This window comes from Pinus tabuliformis, chromosome 6 (assembly GCF_031772625.1).
Source record: "Pinus tabuliformis cultivar Carrire ecotype Pingquan chromosome 6, CPIR1, whole genome shotgun sequence".
NCBI classification, from domain to species: domain Eukaryota; kingdom Viridiplantae; phylum Streptophyta; class Pinopsida; order Pinales; family Pinaceae; genus Pinus; species Pinus tabuliformis.
In genome coordinates, this window is record NC_142292.1 from 1,664,345,031 (window position 1) to 1,664,362,961 (window position 17,931).

Here is a 17,931-nt window from a genome sequence, read left to right on the forward strand (position 1 = left end):
GCATACCCTGAAAATCCACACCCATGTCTTGCAGAACTACATGCTCGAAATTTTTGTTCCTAGGAAAAGCCATTTTTCTTAACTAAGTTTTAATGAGATGAAATTGGGGCTGATCTGGTGTCAAAAGAGACATTAGTGATTATGTTATGATGGTTACATTATACTTGGTAACTCCCATCCTTGCTCTTCCCTCTGGTAGAATGAAGGGATAACCTAGATGTAAAGGAATCATAGAGCCAAGGTTGGTTCCCTCATGGATGTTCCAATGGACGCAAAGGGTGACTCATATATATCCACATGTAGCAGTGAATTGGGGTTCTACGGCCTCTATGATTTTTATATTGGACTTTTTTGAATCAATGGAGGCATATGTTTTGGGAGACTTTAGCTTATGTTAAAACTACTAGTTGTTTCCTTTTTTTAAACTAGTGTTACCAACTTGGAAAGAAGAGATTAAATTTAAGTTATTGGGTTCTTACTGTTTGCTATGAGACCACTAGTGTTTTCCAATTGTTGTTAAAGAAATTGATCACTAGGTGTTAGCTATTAGGTATGAAACCATTATTGCTCATCAATTTGCTATTAAATCACTGGCTTTTTGGGTGTTTTCTTGAGTTTTGTTAAGGCACTTGACTACTGGGTGCTTTCTTGAATGTTGTTAAAATGCCTAACTACTAGGTGCTTGCCCGAGTACTACTAGACCACTTCATCATTGGGTTCTTTCTATTGACCATGAAACCACTAGTGTTTTCCTCTTTGTTGTTAAACCATCAGATTACTGAGTGCTTTCCTATTTGATGTTGAACCACCCACATAGTGAACCATTTGGTGCTTGTTTTTGGTTATTATACCACTAGAGATCACCTATTTTTTGTTAAACCTAATTACTATATACTTATTGTTGGTTTTTAAACCACTCATGTTTGTCATTTTTTTGCTAAACCACCTACAAAAGTGAAATCAATCCTCTCAAGCTAAGAAACACACTTCTCTGAAATTTTGCTGAAGCCTTGTTTTTTGAATCTCCTAAGAGCTTGACTAATCCATCCCTTATGAAATTAGTTCTTGAGACTCTAGATCTAGCTTGGAGTTGGTTAGCTGAAAAATAGATTTTAGTTTAGCTGGCCTATGCTTGGGTAGAGAGTGGGAGTCCCTTCACTAGTTATGAGTTGAGTTCAACTCATTCAGATAAGTAGAATGGTTGATGCTCATTTGATGTATGAATGTTGTGTTATGTTGAGTTGTGATAATAAGTGTTATGATCATTTGATGCATGGTTAAAAATTGCATGAGATGTCCATGGTGTTGGAGAAAGTAACTATGTTCAGTCTTCAATAATGTACTTGAGTCATTATGTAATGTACTTGTCAACAGACTAAAGAAAATAACTGTTATTATTATTATAATGACTTATTAAAGCATGGGTTTCATGCTTGGGTCATCATGTTTTAGGTCAAAGTCCCCATTGAGGACTTCTAGGATTTATTCTGAGTCTATAGAATTATTGTACATCTAAAGAGACCCTTCTTGGGCTTTTGAATAAGGTAAATCGATTTAGTATTGAGTCAAATATGAATTATGGAACCTCCACACCATGTCGGCCTAAGAGAAGACCAAGTCGGCCTAAGGACCCATTAGGCTACACAATAATCCTATAAAAGGAATGAATTTGAATTCATTTGGAGCATCACTTCTATTTCTCTCTCTTTTGGGAAGAAGTGCAAAAATCTGATTGTTGGGAAAAAGTGCAAAGTAGGAAGCTGGTAAAGTCTACTGTCACGAAGATGAAGTGAATTCGAGTTTGAGGGAGTCTAAGGAATCAAGGAACATCAAAATTTTGGTGGTGGTATCTCTCTATTTTGTGTTCTGGATTGGGAGAACGAAGTCTCCCAAGTTAGACTGCTGCTAGAAGCTTTGAGCTATCGCAATTTGCTACATAGTCGACATTGCTGGAAAGAGATAAATATTTTGGAGGCTGACTTGGTGTGGAGGGAAGGCCTGGTCATGGTCTAGGGTGGAGGCCTAAAGAATATTATTGAAGGGGAGAATTAATTTAACTAGGTTTTCCCCTTGAGGGGGGTTTTACCTTGGCATGTGCCTACATCTTGTGTTCATTGTTTTATGTACCACTTCTTTTGGTAATTGTTTGATGAGATAAAGAAAGAATATATAAAGAATTGTAATAATAAGAAACATCACAAGTAATTATCAAGATCAAGAAAATATTTACTGCCTTTCTGATTTTCCAACATGGTATCATAGCTTTGGTGAAGAAAGAAGAAAAAGGCAGATCAATTCATAGGCACTATCTCAGGGAAGGAGTCTCTTATATTCAAGGAGAATGTCTAACTCAATAAAGGGTGAGAAAAAAATTGAAGGAGAATCTAAATTTAGATCCTGGAAGAGGAAGATTGACCTAATACTCGAGAAGAAAAAGGTAGGTCTAGTTAAAGAGAATGTAAAGAAGCATAACGAAGATGCCAATGATGTCAACAAAGAGAAATTCAGGAATTTAGAATTGGTGGCTATAACTATGATGGTAGAAGGGATAAAAGATAATATTTTCCCATTCATAGCTGACACCAATCATGCTAAAGAGATGTATGAAGCCTTCTTGAAGTTGTTCACTATTAAGGATATTAGTCAAGTAAAAAGTTTGAAGAATGAGTTGAGGACTACGAAGATGACTAAAGAAGATATTGTGGAAACCTTCTTTGGGAAGATAGCTAGACTTAGGGATGAACTCTTGTCCATTAATGAAATTTTTTGAGAAAAAGATAAGTATCTCATGTCTTTTCAGTTTTGGGTTCATGTATTCATTTAGTTTTGATTATATTAAATACTAATCACCTTTCTCCCTCCCCTATCTTGATTCGGGAAAGCATCCACAAGAAGGAGGATCTCTGAAGACAAGGTTAGTCAAGAAACAAAGGTATTCTTTGAATTCAATGATTGAAAATATTATTCATTTGATGATCTGTTACTACGCTTGTTATGACTAGAAATAGTGAATCCTAGTGATTCTTGTTTGGGTGATTCGTCTCTTGATAAATCTACCCACCCCAATCTTATCTGATTTGGTAGAACCCTATATAGGTTTTGGAAAACCCTAATCGAAGAGTATTCTATTGTGAATGCTTGAAACATTGTGAAATGCTAGTTGGAGTCTTTTCTAATGATTTCATGCTTTGGATTTTGGTATGATCAGGAAATCCTAACTTGTTAGGATGGAATGATAAGATCTAAAATCCTAGAACCTTCAAAGTTTTGGTAATATAGGGTTTGATATGTTTCCACATTGGAGCCCTAGCTCATTGGGGTTTGGTGGAATGTGTGTTCTAAATTATAACCCTAGCTCATTAGTGTTCATGAATGTGTGAGCAAGACCCTCATGTTGTCTTAGAATTGATTTATTTGGTATGTGTTGTTTGATAAAACCATAGTGTAATCAAATATGTTCCTAACTATTATTTGATATTATTTTGAAGTTAGTTTTGGCTAACACATTATATGAAATGTATGTTCCATGATGATGAAATCTAGGCATATAGAGATATGTACCTTTGGCTTAATCCCTAGATTGGTCTAGGTCAGATGTCTTAATGTTATTGGACATATGATATGCTTATGTATGGTTATGAATTTCTAAATATGTGTGTTGACCTAATCATTGATGGTCATGAGTATTAGGATTTAATGAAGTCCTTGTACGAAATTATAGGATGTTGATGTTTCGAAATCAAGGGTGTTATAGTTAAACCCTACTAGTGACATTGTCTAGTGTGAAATATAACAATATGATATTTATGCATGTAATGGTTGTTGAGATTAGAAATATAAGTTTTTGGAATTAAACCTTAGTCAAAGTAAAATATTTGGAATATGATGATTTGAGACTTGTATAAGATTGTTGAATTTGTGAAAATTTTAATCTAGGATTTGCTAGAAAGCTTAATAGTAGTGGGTCATGTTAATGACTGATTGATGGTTGATTGAAAAATTTAAGGGCTTGGAACTAACCCTAGTGGAAGTTTTTCAGGTTGATGACTAAGCTATGATGGAATTTTATTGATTTATGAAATATAGAATTTATATGAATCCCTAGCGAGAAATCTATCATATTTATTTTGAAAGGTTGTTAGATGATTTGAATATCTATATTTGTTTTGAATTATGTCTAGGGTTTGCTATATGTTGTAGTAAGGTATATTATACCTTTGGAAGACACATTGAAACCCTCGATGAAATGAATGATCTTCTGAATAATTCTACGGTGTATAAAGTCCCTAACAAGATTTTGAAGAGTATATGTCTCTTGTTTATAATTAAGTTTGGGTATATGATATGAATAAAGTTTAAATGCTTCTGGTTTTTTATATGGCTAACATCATGCTTCTATAGTTTTGGTTGTACTTGCTATTTAAGCTGTGAAGGTACACAATCTTCAACTTGGTGAAGATGCTTGATGTGACAAGTAAGTTGTGCTGGTACACAATCTTCAACTTGGTGAAGATGTGATGAGCATGATGGGGATGATGATAACTCTGATGAAATAGTTGGAAGCCACAAAAGATTCTTAGATGTCAAAAAGAAGACGCTGATCTCCTGGAGGAAGCATGAATATAAGAGATCTTCCTAAGATTAAGAGGGAGTCTAAATAAAGAGGTTCTTCCTGGTTGAGAGGGAGTGACAGTTATGGTTCTCTGCTTCATGTATCATGCACTAGACCAAGACTAACAACTGTAAGTCTGAGTGGAGGGCATGAGCAGGAAAATAAAATTGGAGAATGAATTTTTGTAGTGCTGCTAAAAGAAGGAAAGTAGGATCTGATTGAAGAATATGTTGTTTCATATGAAGTAGGAAGGAAAACATAAGATCAAGGAATATTTTGTCAAAGATTTAGTTGATAGCCCTACTATGAAAATATGAGAAACAACATCTGTTGTTTGTAAGACCTTGAAATTTTGTATTTGATTATGCACATGTGAAAGATTGGGGTTGTGTTTCTACAGATGAATCTCTCAAAGGAAATCATGATGGTTACCAATTAGTTTGATTGGGAGAGAATGGTTATTCTTGATCTACTAGATCAAGGGGTGTTGAGTCTTTGTGAGTGAAGCATTGTTTGGGGAGACATCTGGCTGACACTTTGTGTTTATTTCTGAGTCCCCAAATATGGAAAGGTGGTGTTGATTATTGAGCTCTGTTTTGGTTACACACCTAGATTTTTGGGTTGGTGGTTAGCAAGTATGCCTCATGGTACCTAGAGGGGTTGAAAGCTTGAATCCACCTTAGTCCCACCTGGATAGATTGTCGTCGTTAGGAATCTAGTCCATGGCATTGCGGTGCCTAAATTTTTGAGTTACTGGCTAGATAGATTGCCATGGTCAGGAATCTAGTCCATTTGTAGTGCCTAAATTATTGAGTGACTGGTTGGATACATTTCCCTGGTCAGGAATCTAGTCCATGGCATTATGGTGGATAAGTTGTTGAGTGAATAGTTGGATAGATTTCCCTGGTCAGGAATCTTGTCCATGGCATTGCAGTGCCTAGAATTCTTCATGGTTAATATAGTTTCAGATCTTCCATTGTATATGTACATTATGAATACATCCCTAGTTAAGACATGGATTGACGAAGCCTTCACAATCACGATAGATATTGAAGGAAAGCTCGCGTAGATTTAGGGGATACATGCACAGATGCAGCGTAGCACATCGGAAATAGACGGCTCAAAAGAGAGAATGCAGTAGGTACAACAAGCAACAACTCAGTGTGTTGCATACATCAAGAGCGTTCGGGACCAACTGGAGGGACTCCACACCAAGATCGCCACAATGACAGAGTGACTCGAGGGTGAGTCACGATGTTTGTGTTGGGGCCTGTTGGGCATGGAATCCCCCCACAACATGGTTTGGGGCTCAAAGCCCAAGTTTTGAGTAATATTGTTGTAAAAACTCCGCGAATTGTGGACGTGGAGCGTGAATTGTATGTTAGAGTCATAGGGTTGTCCGCCCTAAGTTTTGAATGTAGTGTCAGCCTACCCATGGTCCGCAGACCATGGGATTGTATAAATAGAGCGAGGCTCTAAGTTGTAAAGTATTTAGTTAACCAACGGATGGAGTCTGAAAAATATCAAAGCATAGAGCAAGAATCTAGTATCTTGGGTCGTAGTAGTAGGAAGAGGCTCTGTAGCTGAGTGCTCAGAGGCCTAGTAAAGTCCGCAGCTGAGTGCGCGAACCCCTACAGATGAGTGCACAGACGAGTCTATAACCAAGGAAGAAGAATAATAAAGAGAAGTTTTATCTGAATTTTTTGTATTTATTCTCGTGTTATTTCTTGTTTGATATCATTTGCAATTATACCGTTTATTTACTGCACGTACTTGTATGAATGGTGAATATTGTTAAGTATAACTGAAAGCATATAGATAAGCTAAGTTAGTCAACTAATATCAGGTTACTAATAACATTGTTCGGGGCCCAGGTAGGGCTGCATGAAGGCAGCATTGTAGGCTGCGAGGTATTAATAAGTGTGCATAGCGACGTGCACACAGGGTCAAACTGTAGACCACTTAGAACCCATCAGACATCCCCAGGGTGTGAAAACCTCTTTCTAGCATCCTCCCATACTACTTTGGGTGAGACCTCAGTCCGCGCTCCATGGACTATTGTCGAAAGGGCCATTAGTACCGGCATTTGTTTGGCTAAATCATCTCTGAACCTGGGTCAGGCCCCAACAAGCCAACAAATGGTTCCGTTGTTGAGACCGGGATCTGCACAAGGGATGTCTGATGTCATGTCACTGGAATCCAATGAAGAATGAAATTGAAGGGTGGTTAGACAGAAATATTCACAAGTTCATGACACAGGAAAACAATAATCCGTGAGTATCAAAGGAACAGTGGTTGGAGTGCTACTTATATACGGAAATCCACAAAATTTTCTTTGCATCCTTTCCCTCTGAGTTCTATGAGTGGATCACAAAGCTAGTAGATAGTTAGGGAAGGTGTAGGCTCGACAAACCAATTGTTTGGACTCCAGAATTAGTGTGCAAACTAGAAGCATTGGAAGATAAGATCGTGCGCAATGTGGACCATTGGCTCAATGGAATTATAGGGGGTTTATCACTGAGTTCGTGGTAGTCACAATAGTTAGCTACAGCAAGGTGGAATGACGCTTCCTCAAAGGACCGCGAGGTAAGTACATTAAATATCTAAACACTTGGATTAAGATGTTATTGTGTGAAAAGCAGGTCATGTGAATAAATTGATGTTTGGGAGGATCTATAGAAACAAAGGTAGCGCAGAGATAGAGAATAGCCCCTTGATTTCACCTCGGCAGGAAAGCGAGGAAGAGCTCGCGAAAGTTTCTCTGAGAAGTGCGGTCAGTCTGATAAGGTAGTGAATTCCATGCCTACCACCTCCACCTACACCACCACCAGTCTCACCATCTTCACCTCCATCTCTACACACACCACCTCTGCCACCACCACAGTTCAATATGGTGAGTGTGATAAAATTTCTGGTATTCAGAGGAGTAGGAAATGAAGATCTGGACCAATTTTGGTTCGTGGTAAGGGCCATATGGAAACCACAAGTAGTTGGGGATGATAATATAAAGAAGGCAATGTTGGTGAGCACGTTGCAGGATGACGCACTGACATGGTACATTAAGCATTCTAATGACCATTCGAACATTGGGATCACAGATATCTAGGCCGTGCTGAACAGGGAATTTAGCAGGCCAAAGTCAAAGACACAGTCAATTATTAGGTTTAAGGAGATCAAAATGCTTCCAGGTGAGGCCCCATGGGATCTGGATCAGAGACTGAAGAGTATCATTTGTGAAGCCAACATGACCTTGATAGATGGGTAGCACCTCGCATGGTTTGTAGCGTCACTAACACTGCATCTAAGAATGGCGCTATCGCAGCAGAAGTTATCCACCCAGGCTGAAGCTTTGGAGATTGCAATGAGACTACACGATACCCCAATACAAGATCCTAGCCTAGGAGTCCAACAAATCCACGAGCAACTGCAAAATTTGTGTCTGGAAATGCAGAGTTTGAAACAGGATAGGACAACTCACCCGAAAGCATGCAAAGAGGTATGGTGCATAAAATGAAAAGGCCAGGGGCATGACAAGGACCATTGTCCAGTCTTTGTGAATTACCTGGTAGGAGGAGGGTCGATGCCATTACGACCAGAGGCACAAGCAGGACCGAGCGCGACGCCTACATTATGGTGCACGATTTGTTAGATAGGAGGAAAACAAGCTACAGATAATTGTCATCTATTGTAGAAGTATACGCAGGTGTCCCAACAATTGTTCTATAATTTCTGCAAGTCAGTAGGCCATGATGAGCGCACCTGCAGAAGTTATGCGCTAATGATGGATTAGACTTCTGCCTACAGGTGAAGTCCAAAACACGAGCCCTAGACCCAAATGCAGGAATGGCACGTGCTGGATTTCAGGGGCGCGGACAAGGTCGAGGTGGAATGGGACTAGGAAGGGGTCGCGGACAACTAATTTGTTACAATTTCTGAGGGCCAGGGCACTATGTCCATGATTGTACGAATCCGACGAGAACATCATGTTTATACTGTACTCTGTTTGATCATGAAGTAGAGGACTGCCCTACACTGATAGCGAGGCTACGTGAGAAAGGGATACTCCAACCTCCCCCAACTTAGAATTTCTAAATGATGAGGTATGAGCCACGCGAAGAGGACCCGAATTTAAACATAGTACTCAGAAGCGGTATCACGATAGGAGAGGACAAAGGTACGCAACCTGAAGAAAGTGCATGGGTTCGAAAGGCTCATAAGAAGGAACCTGAATTTGATCTAGAGTGCGCGAGGAAGACATTCATGGAAGCTAAGAAGAGCTTCGCGAAGGCCTCCACTTCAAGTAGTAAGGATCAGCTAGTGCCAGAGATGGATCCTTCAATGATCACTACCTTTCTGGAGACATGTACGAAACTGTTGCGCGACAACAAGGCTATGAAAGGGCTGCAAGAACATATCACTAGTTGCATTGGGTCAGGAGAACCGTGGTAGTTTGGAAACTCGGAAAACACACATCGTGAACAGGAAGGGAAATGAGATTGACTGCGCAAATCAGGGAGTATGAAATGGATCAAGTAATTCTGGATCTAGGATCGACCACTAATGTACTGTCAAAACAAACATGGGAACACATGTGCAGACCCATGCTACAATGGTCTCCTATTCAATTGCGAATGGCGAACCAGTAGAAGATCTTACCCATGGGAAGATTGCAAGGAGTAACAGTGGATCTTGAAGGTGCGAGCAAGCTGGTAGATTTCGAAGTGATAGAGATTGTTGATGAAAACAATCCCTATCCTGTGCTATTGGGAATAGATTGGGCCACCGATATGAACAGAGTAATAAATCTAAAGAAGCGCAAAAAGATTTTTGAGAAAAAGTCAGTACGCGTAGTGGTGCCTTTTGACCCTGCGGAAGGAGCACGCTACATAGAGCCAGTGCGCGACGACGAGCTAGACTGTGTTTACAAGATAACTGCTCAGGAATAGGATTGGGTGAATCCTATAGCAGATGGCCGAATTTTGTGGGTGCGCGAAAGCTCCTGCACATCAGATTCGGATGAGGAAATAGAAAGATGGCAGAACCGGTTACACGAGGTAACCATGCTTAATTGCAACAAGATGGTTAGATCACTGCACTATGTGACAATAGAGGTAAGGTATCTACCTATGTATGCTGGGTTGATAGCTGTGGATGAATTCCTGAACAAATTTGAAAGCACAGTGTCGGAACAGTAGCGATTCGATACTCTGAAATGGGAACTGCGCGCGACACCCACAAGGTGGTGGGTACGCATTAGAGAAGTATTGAGAGCTGGCGCGAATGCAGAAGGGGGATGCTTATACAATTTGAAAACCCTCAGCTACGAATGAGAGCCGGTTATGAGGGGAAAATAGCTTGCTTGCCCACCTTTCCAGATGGGTATAGGCGTATGGTACATAGCTCGCACGAACGCACATTGTTATCATGATAGGAAACATGAACAACAACCAGAAGCAGGCATGACAAGTGCGCGAATGATGAAGCATGATAAAACTTAGCACACCAAATATCATACATGGGGAAGCCTTTGACAAGGTGTGCGAAGTGCTGAACAGGGTCCACCATGTGAGACACACCGACTGGGACCTACGCATACTAGTGGTTGTATGGCCTTATATAACCATGTGCAAAACTCTAACTGTGCAAGCGCTTTCGAAGCTGAAGTATGAAGCAGGGGCTATAGTCTGTGTGGAGCATGCAAAGATGAGTCCCGCATAACAACACCCATAGATACGATGGTCCGCACTGACCGGAATGAAGAAATCATACAGTTGCACAAAATAGAACATATAAGACTTGAGGAAGAAATCTGATGGGGAAACTTTAGACTTCACGAACTTGAAAAAGACTGGGTACGACTAAGGGAGAAAAGCTTTTTAATGGACGCAGAGGTCAAGATGCTGGAAAATAAAATAAAGGAAGCATTTTTCATCGAGAAACCAAGGATGGTAAGGCAAGGTGTGTACAATCATACTGACAAATTGGAAAGCTATCGTCGTGAATTGGTTAGTCTGCTGTCATGGTTGAGACCTCATCTTGCCAAATGTAGTGACCAGGGCAGCGCAGTGCAAATAGTAGAGTGCATGATGCCGATCAATACAAGGGAAGATGGGGATTCTCTGCGAACCATGGTGGAGAACGCAATGAAGCCCCGCATAGGTGCTGCACCCACTTGAATAGTTGTAGGGAGGATAGTCTTAGCACTCCAGGTAGTTGAGAGGGAGCATGGGACTATAAAATATTCTGCCTGGGGTTTGTGTGATATGAGAGATGCATGCAGGAGTAGGACGTCACTGGGTTCATGACCACGCATGGAGGGCTACGCTACCACGTGGGTCGGTGGGGAAGTGACCGTTGGTGTCACTGTTCATGATGAGATGTCTGATTTGAGGCCAAATGGAGTCGGCGGCAGGCATTTAAGGGGAAAGTTATTGGCAAGATTTGGGAAAATATTCCACCAAGGAAGCATTGATGGCCCAAAAAGTGGGGGAACAATCAAATTTGAATTCAAAAGGCACTATAAAACTCAAAGGGCTAGCCAACGGACAACACTTGGTCATTTTAGCATTGAGCGATTGAGCAGAGCACAGAGTGTTGAGAGCTGAGCGATAATAGAGCCCCTTACTTTGCGAAAGACAAAATACTATGTAGAGATGATGACGGCCACTAAGGATGGGTTGGGAATTGAGGAAGGAACTGCCAGTGAGGCCACGTAGACCCCCATGGTACAGGATGTTCCTGAAGGCACTGGGGTTGTGACAGAAATCCCCAAATCACTGCGGACGCTGAGGCTGAAGAAGGATAAGCAGGAAATGGGACCAGTACACATCTCCCCGAGGAATCTGTGGCACAACAAGTTATCAATGGAAGAAAAAGGGAAGGCAGTCATGATTGAAACATATGAGGAGGAAGAAGATTTGCAGGCCCTGATTGTCACCACAGAAGAAGAAGAAGACGTGGAGGAGGACATCCAACCATTGGGATCTGCTGCAAAACTACCTGCATATGTCCCTCCACAAAAATGAAAAGCCAAAGTACCGAAGGATTTGGATGCAACGAAGAGTTCACTCCAGACCCCACTCCTCCCCGATGGCATTGTATTTGAGGGCTCACACCTAGGCCGCGTGCCCACCATGAAATTTGAAGACTGGGACCTCGCAGACAGTGAGAAGTTCCCACACTTAGAGATGGAAAATCTGATGAAGCAGAATATAGAGGGGGCAGTGATAGCATTAGAACCGAGAAAATGGTTGTGTGGTGTGGAAAAGGCCGGGCTGGTGCACTTGTTAGGGATTCCACATTTACACCGCGCGCCCATCACCATTTTCATCATCAGGCAACTGCTCTGCCTGGTGCATGATGGGTATCTATGGTTGGAGGAGCCTATTCCCATCATGGAAGATCTCATCCACTGGATTTCTTGGCTTGCTTGTAAGGGAAAGGACCCCGTGATGATAGCCGAGAAAAGTAGCGATTTGGCTCTCACAGAGGCCATGAAGGTAAAGTATAAGTTGGAGAAAAAGAAGAGGGGTTACGCCATCTCCAACATCAAGGATAACGGGGTGCGCGTAGCCACCCAACTCCTAGCCAGTAAAGTGATGAGAAAATGCCACGCTGATGAGGTACTAGCACTGGTGGTCCCATTGGCCGAACAATGCACAGAGGGGGTCCAGTTCAACTGGGACGAGTTCCACGAAGAGTTTTTGTTTAACTGTCATGAAGCCCAAGAGCAGGGTAAGACCTTCCACTATGCGTGGTTGCTCTTATCCATCTTGCTGATAGAGGAAGAACTGCTGGAGGATAATTAGTTTTGGAACATTGATTGAGACTTACCAGAGCTCGCAAAGTATGCTTCGCTCTGGGCCACCAAGGATGTGAAACAGATTCATGATATAAGAATTTTCTAGGTGCTCATGGAGGCAAGCTTTTGAATGTGGATCAACAGGAGGCCACGCCTGTCACCTACACTGCACAATAGTCTGCAGAGTTTTGCAGACTTCAAGGCAGATATGCACAACATATACATCAGGGCGGGAAAGGATCCAGTGAAGTAGTGGACGAAGCTACCATTTGTAGCCACTGATGAAGAGATCTTTATGGTATTGGAGACATGGCCTCCCAAATGGTGTGCCCCAGATTTGACAGAACTGGAGAAAATGGTAGCACAGAAGAAAGAAGGATGATGCCAAGCTACACGTCACCCAACTGGCCGTGAGAAGGCAGAATGAAAAAGTGGCAGCTGAGGTAAGAGGAGCCTACGATGTGGCAGAGGAAGCCGGGCAGCAGGATAAGGCTGTAAAAGCAGCAGTAGCAGTGCAGATAGCGAAGGCCGCAATGGTACAGGAAGAGAAGGCTAAGCAACGTCCTCAGAGCAGGAGGCAGAGGACACAGAAATAGTAGAAGGGAGTGTGGACCTAGGGACCGCGTCCACACAGCTCAAACGGTCACGTATCACAAAGAGATTAGGTCCAAAGAAGAAGGTCAAGGCCTCGAAGCTGGCCATTGACCTGATCACCTTAACTGAAGGTGATCTCAATGACATCGGTGAGATGGTCCGTGATGTCACGAACGAAGTGCTCCAAGAGTTTATGATGGAGCACCAGAGTGTATTGGGGGCCCTCAGGGCGTAGCTGTAGGAGTTATAGGTGCGGGCCCTTTAGTAAGGTACCCTGTCTACCCACGTTGCAACGAGTACTTCAACAACAGAGCAGATGCTGAGCGCAAGGATGGCTAACATAATAGTGTTGCCAGAGGGACCATTAGTATCATCAGATGCGATGGAACGAATGAAGGTTAGCATGATGAAAGGCCTTGGCCTTATTATAGTTGCCCTTCCCAGTAAAGGCTCTATCAGTTACAGGATGGAATTACAACACAGCTGTGTGCTAGGGAGAGCCACACGATCCAAGTTCTTAGTGAACAAAATATAAATATGGAGTAGCTTAGCATACAGCGTGATGAGTTGGTGTCGCAGAACCAAAGGTTGGTGTAGACGGTAGATGACGCTTGCCGATGCATCCCAGAGCTAGCTATCGCAGCAGATCTACTGGTGGAAGTGTGGATCCACAATTTGGCTAGTGGAGTCTACGACGTGAGAGAAGAGACAACAAGGGTGCAGCTGGAGCTGAATCTCCAGATTGCTGAGCTGCAGTTGAAGGCGTAGCCTTCCACTCCCCCAGAAATCAAAGAACAATGCACCAACGCTATTATAGCAAGGTTGGAAGAGATTGGAGGTGTAGTGTGTGACTGTACCAACATGTTGGAACAGGCGCTTGAGGTCCTCATGACATTGCAGGAGGACCCCAACATCCAGCAGCTAGAGACAGAGGCACGCGAACTCTAGCAATAGTATGACAGCATCAGGGGGACTGCGCAGATAGTAGTCCTTACTCAGCAGCTTGCAAGAATGCAGCAAGCCAAAGCACTAAAGGAGCAGGAGGACGTGGTGTGCCATAAGGAAGCAATTCTCAAAGCTCGCATCTAGCCATGGATTGACGAAGCCTTCATAATCACGACAAATATTGAAGGAAAGATTGCGTAGATTCAAGGGATGCATGCACAATGCAGCGCAACACACTAGAAACATAAGGCTCAGGAGAGAGAATGCAACAGGTACAACTAGCAACAACTTAGTGCATTGTAGACATCAAGACCATTCGGGACCAGCTGGAGGGTCTCCGAACCAAGATCGTCGCGCCGTCAGAGTGACTCAAGGGCGAGTCATGATGTTTATGTTGGGGACTTTTTGGGCATGGAATCCCCCCACAACATGGTTTGGGGATCAAAGCCCAAGTTTTGAGTAATATTATTGTAAAAACTCTACGAATTGCAGGCGTGGGGCGTGAATTGTATGTTAGAGGCATAGGGCTGTCCGCCTAAGTTTTGAATGTAGTTTCAGCCTACCCATGGTCCGTGGACCATGGGATTGTGTAAATAGAGCAAGGCTCTAAGTTGTAAAGTAGTTAGTTAACCAACAGATGGAGTCTGAAAAATAGGGAAGCATAGAGCAAGAGTCTAGTATCTTAGGTCGTTGTAGTAGGAAGAGGCTCTACAAATGAGTGTGCAGAGGCCTAGTAGAGTCTACAGCTGAGTGTGCGGACCCCTGCAGCTGAGTGCGCAGGGCGGAGTCAAGTCTGTAACCAAGGAAGAAGAATAATAAAGAGAAGTTGTATCTGAAATTCTGTGTATCTGTTCTTGTTTGATATCATTTGCAATTATACTGTTTATTCATTGCGTGTACTTGTATGAATGGTGAATATTGTTAAGTATAACTAAGAGCATACAAATAAGCTAAGTTAGTCAACTAATATTGGGTTATTAATAACACTGTTCAGGTCCTGGGTAGGGTTGCGTAAAGGCAGCATCGTAGGCTGCAAGGTACTGATAAGTGTGCATAGCGACGTGCGCACAAGGTCAAACCACGGACCACTTAGAACCCATCAGACATCCACAGAGTGCAGAAACCTGGTTCTAGCACCTTCCCATACTACTTCGGGTGAGACCTTAGTCCGCGCTCCATGAACTATTGCCGAAAGGGCCAGTAGTGCCGGGATTTGTTTGGCTAACTCATCTCCGAACCTGAGTCAAGCCCCAACAAGCCAACATGTTGCTACATAGTCACAGTTTCTGGAAGGAGATCAATCTTCTGGAGGATGTCTTGGTGTGGAGGGAATGTTTGGTGAAGGTCTAGGGTTAAGAGTATCAAAGAATACTATTGAGAGGAAGAATTACTTTGACCGAGTTTTCCTCTTGAGGGGGTTTTTGCCCTGGCATGTGCCTACATCTTGTGTTCATTGTTTTATGTGTTGCTGCTTTTGGCAATTGCTTGATGAACTAAAGAAAGGAGGTATAAATAATTGTAATAATAAGAAATATCACAAGTAATTATCAAGATCTAGAAAATCTTTACTGCCTTTTTGATTTTCCAACACATGGCTATTTGAATGTTTAGTGTTATTAATTCTGTTGTAAAATTTAGGATTTATAGATTAAGTTATATGTTGAGTGATAAATAAATGTCTAGACTATGATGTATGTATTGTGTACTTGCATTGTGAAATTAATATTCTACTTATAAAGTTAGAGATAATTTACGTACTGAAAAGTAAATGGATTGTAATTCTTTTAGAGTTGACATACAACCTTATGCTGTTATTAATAATGGTCCCCCAAATATGTATACCAAAATAATTAATATCCCCAAATATATATACTAACATCCTTAAGTTCAAAGAAACTAGAAAACATGTATATAATCATCCATTAAAAGTACCAATTAATAACTCTATATAATCATCCATAAAAGATACCGATTAATGATTCTAAAACTACCCATTAATTCCATTCAAGTATGTATGTGATTTTTTTTTTTTATTTATATTAAAAATAATAATTATAAAATCAAATAAGTGATGAGACCAAATAAATGGTCCCATTGATAGTTTCTTTTTAAAAAACTATAAACAATTTTCTTTTAAATTTCATTTTAGCAAACTATAAACTTCCTTATTATTTCTTTTAAATAGTGAAAAAGAATAAACTTTGGAATAGAAAAATTGTATTGTCAACATCCAAAAGAAAGTTGTATTCTCAAAATCCAAAGAAACCTTAATGAGCTACGACTACAGCGTAGTGTTGGAAGTAATTGTAAAATTATGAACCTGCCATATTTTAATGCAGGGGGTGAGATACTGGGTTGGTGAATTGTCATGGCGCCGCGGTTAGAATTTTAATCTTCATTTCCAAGAAATGTTGTGGTCAGCTGCAGTGTGAGTGGAAGGACTGAAATTGTAATGGCTATACGTGGTTTGGTATTGTGTGACGGGGTTCGAACTCGACACGTTTATGTGTTGCATGCATGAGAGGACGGGGAATGGCGTTATTTTGTGGCGTGTTCACATCGTCAAACTTTTTTGCAGAAATAATTGTCATTTCATTATACACATTGATGATCTTATTCCTTTTGCAACTTAAAACTCATTCAATATATTAATGATTTGTTCGGCATTTTTATGATATTTGTGAAGTGATTCATAACTATGTATTAGGTGATTATCTAATAATAAATGTTTCCCTAACTTTGTATAATACATAATACATGTTTTGTTTCAGTGGTATTCATTTCTATTTTTGTAAGAATACAATAAATGTTCTGTCTCAGTGCTATTCATTTCTATTTAAGTTAGAATAAATGTGATTTGGTATTTATTTATGTTTATTAATTAAAATAATAATAAATTTGTATTGTATTGATATTTATTTAAAAAATAGTTTTAACATTGCGTATAACATAAATTGTATTTGGTTATTTATTTATATTTATGGAATAAGATAATAATAAATGTTTTATTTTAGTGATATTTATTTTAAAAAATAGTATTAACATTACATGTAAGTTAAATAGTATGAAATATATCTATATATATATATAGATATTTTATAGAATTAATATTAATATTATTAATAATATAAATAATATAAATATTATTAATAATATGAATAATATTAATAATAATAACCACCTAAAATACTTTTAGAAATTAATAATAGTATATATAAGTAAATATGGTAAAAAATAATTAAATATAATTTAATAAAACAATGCATAAAATTAAATAAAATATATTAATAAAAATTAATAACTTAAATATATAACATTATTTATGATTCAAAAATATGATAAAATAAACAATCAAATTAACAATGAAATAGTAGTGATAAAAATTAATAACCAAAATACATATACAAAACCATATCATTAACCAATGTGAAATGTTGTTAAAATAATGTTGGTAATTAAAAATATAAAATAATGTTGGCAAATCTAAAATAATGTTCCTAATTGACACTATTAATAATAATACTATTTTTGAAACCGCAAAATATTATTATTAATACTATTAATATAATAAAAGATAAAACAATAAAAATAAAATTAATATAATAAAAGATAAAACAATATGTTAGAAAAATTATATATTACAGAGCAATGGAACACATAATATATATTGCAGAAATATAACACAAAAAAACCCATAAAACAAGAGAGAGACACATATATACGTGGTTTACCCAATTTGGGCTACGTCCACGGAGAAACTACCAGTTATTCTTTTTATATTATCCAGCAAAATGAAGAGATACTATCTACAGTAGATCCATTGTAATTCCCTCTTTGCTCTCAATCTTCACTCTCTTCCTCGCTTAGAATATAGATCTACATAGACGTAATACAATTCCCTCATATATAGTGAGGGGTTGCCTTCTAGGGAAAAAACCCTAAATAAAACATAACTTCTACCATCATATCTCCACCTAAT